The sequence below is a fragment of the Hyaena hyaena genome, unplaced genomic scaffold (genome assembly GCF_003009895.1).
Source record: "Hyaena hyaena isolate Hyena2069 unplaced genomic scaffold, ASM300989v1 scaffold_91, whole genome shotgun sequence".
NCBI lineage: Eukaryota > Metazoa > Chordata > Mammalia > Carnivora > Hyaenidae > Hyaena > Hyaena hyaena.
This window is the reverse complement of record NW_024080725.1, coordinates 3695433-3698507: the sequence shown is the minus strand read 5'-3', so window position 1 is coordinate 3698507 and position 3075 is coordinate 3695433.

The following is a 3075-nucleotide window of genomic DNA, read 5'->3' as shown; positions in this document are numbered from 1 at the left end:
AAAACCCCATACCTTGGTCTGAGCTACAGATTTCTACTTACCCACGCCTACTGGTTTCAGATTGCTACTGGGAATAGATAGACCAATCTTACTCCATATTGCTGGAACCCCATCTCTGTGCCTAATTCTAACAAAGTATTCTCTTAAATGGCTAGCACTTGCTTCTGTATATTCTTGAAATGTACTTAACGCCCTACCCTTGGCTTCTATGGGATATCCTTGCATGGTGTCTATTCTTCTTGGGCTGAGTCCCCCATAGAATTAAACTCCCTCCTATGTCAAATGATTGTGAATCACAACCAAACTTATTGCCCATCTCTGAATAATACTGCTTACAAAACCACTGACCATCCACCTAGGGGTCTGGTCCTTCAGTGAAATCAGAAAACTCAATTCTGGTCTTACGGGTCTGGCCTTATCCTCTTTCAACCCCAACCCCACCATGTTGTCAAAAGCTATCCTGCTTTGAAGCAAAAACACCCAGAAGGACAGCAGAGAGAAAAGAGGCACAAATAGTTACTTATATTACAACATTGTTATTGCAAACAAACAAATGCAGTTTGTTTTAAAAATGCAACTTGCTATACACATTATGTTAGTGTTTATACAAATAAATGTGGACTCATTTATTTTGTTCCTTCCGTATTATTGCCTTTGGGTGGCTACTTTCCACATAGGGTGATGACAACACCATTGTCTTCACATTCAAATTGCCTTTTCTTTAGATGAGTGTCACTTTCCTTGGCGCTTCCCTTTGCTCTCTTCAGTCACAGATGATGATCTTCATCTCTTATCTTTCCTATTGAAAACTCTTTATATGCCTTATTCATCAGATTTCTTTAAGTAGGTTTTAGATAAGCTTCAAGGCCACATTTTGGGCATCTGATAAAAATGTCCTCAAGGGCTTGCTTTTTGTTAAATTCCTGTTAAGTCTAATAAATATTAAGATTAATGCTAGACATTGGTTTCCTTAGCCACATTTCATTTAAAATTCACAGACACACATACTGCTACATACACACATTCACACAGTTTCTCACTACTGCTCTCATCCCTGGTCAAGTCTGTTTGGTTTCGGTTTTGGTTTTTAAACTTATCTAAGTCCAAATTGCCAACCATGAGTTATTTGTAGAATGTAAGACTTTGTTTCTGGACCCAGAATTCTTTAACATAAGGCTTTCTTATGTTATTCTTTTTTGAGTTTTTTCTCAGTGGTTTCCCTGGGGATTACAGTTAACGTGTTGATTTGTAACAAGTTAGCTCAGATTAACATGGGTTTACTTTCAATATTGTGTAAAAAGTTTGTTCTTATATAGCTCTAGTCATGTCTCCCTCTTGGTTTTGTTATCATCATACTGCATACATCTTCACACATTCAACACAAAGGTAGAACTCTTAATTTATACCGTTGTTTTTAAGATCTGGTAGGAGAGGAAAATGAGTTACAAACATAGAAATAGTTAATACTGCCTTTCTCATTCACTATGTATGCAACTACACCGTGCTATTTTATTTCCTCATGGGGATTTCAGTTCTATTTAGCATTTCCCTTGAAGGACCCCTTTAATATTTCTTTCAGAATGCACACAGTTTATCTCAATTTTTGTTTATCTGAGAATGTTTTTACTTCTCATTAATGTTGCAAAGCAAGCATTGTTGGGTATAGAACTCCTAGCTGAGACAGGGAAGTGAGTGCAGAGTTGGTGACTTCAGTTAAGCTTGAGGGTCAAGTCTCCTGCCCCAGCCCAGTCTCTTGCCAGAAATCTGCACAGAAATTACTATCTCAGATTCCTACTGTGGTATTGTTCCTTCTGTTTGCAACTATCTCTGGAATTCCAGACAGGAAGAGGGCTGATGGCCCAGTCCTGGTAATAATACCATTAAAGTAGCACCAAAACCTAATCTTGAACTACTCACAGTTTCTAGTTTGGCAGCCTATGGAAAGACATGGCTATGGCAAGCTACCATAACACCACACAGGGAAGAATTTAATTTTTCAGTAAACCAATGGCAGTGAATATAGGCAGAGGCTATTACATAAATCTTCATCTTTGGAGCTGCAGCCATTCAAAATGGCTGTCGAACCTTGAGCATGTCCAGATATACAAGTCAGACGCACTTTCTGCACACTAAAACAAGCACAGCTATTGAACTCAATAACTAAAACACATCTCCAAAATCTGTCAAGTAAGAAATAAATCATTAATCCTACATATAAATCAAATAAGCAAGCTCATGTTAGTGTAAGACTGTAGATCATACGTGGACAATTTTATGTAGTTGATTTGTGTAAATTGGAACTAGAAGAACCACAAGATTCAATAAATATTGGCTTAATAATGAGAATGTCTATACAGCATTTCTGATTTCACTATTTTGACCTCTGTACCAATAGTATTCAATGGGGTAAAGTATTAAACCAGTCTTTTGACTTTTCTGTCAATGAATTGGCACCTCCCCAGGGAAGGAAAATTATTCAGTCACATTATCTTCTTTGTTTTATGCACTGATACTCTGAAATGGATGTGATATTCTCTCCATTTGAGGTTCAGATCATTTAAGAAATCTTTCTAACTTACAGAGTCGGTGTCAGGAATCAAAGCCCTATTGTCTTGCTCTTTCTGAAAAACCACACTGCACCCAGCGACTCTCTTAGTATTCTTAAAAGAACTACTCTTAAACTGGCACCCTCAAATTCTTTCAAAAGATAGTCTCACTTACTTTCTTCATAAGAGGCAGCAGCTGGAAAGGGGCATGGGTAGTCTGACTAGGAAGAGGGTCACCTTCCCTAGATCCTGGTAAGGGGGCACAAGATTTCTGTGCATGAGACAGAAGCTGCACATTGTCTTTTTGTGCATGTTTCACAAATAAGTGGAACCATTGTATTCTTTGTGAATATCGGTCTATAATTTGGCTACCCAGGGATCTGTGCTTTCTGGCTCAGCTTCTTTGTTGTCCCTTATTGAGTCTTTTCTTTAAATGGGGAGGGACAGAAAACAGGTTGTGTGGACCCAGGGTTGAAGTCATGCTCTGCAGTCATCTTGTTTCAGTAAAGCTGATATTGCTGCCCTCTTT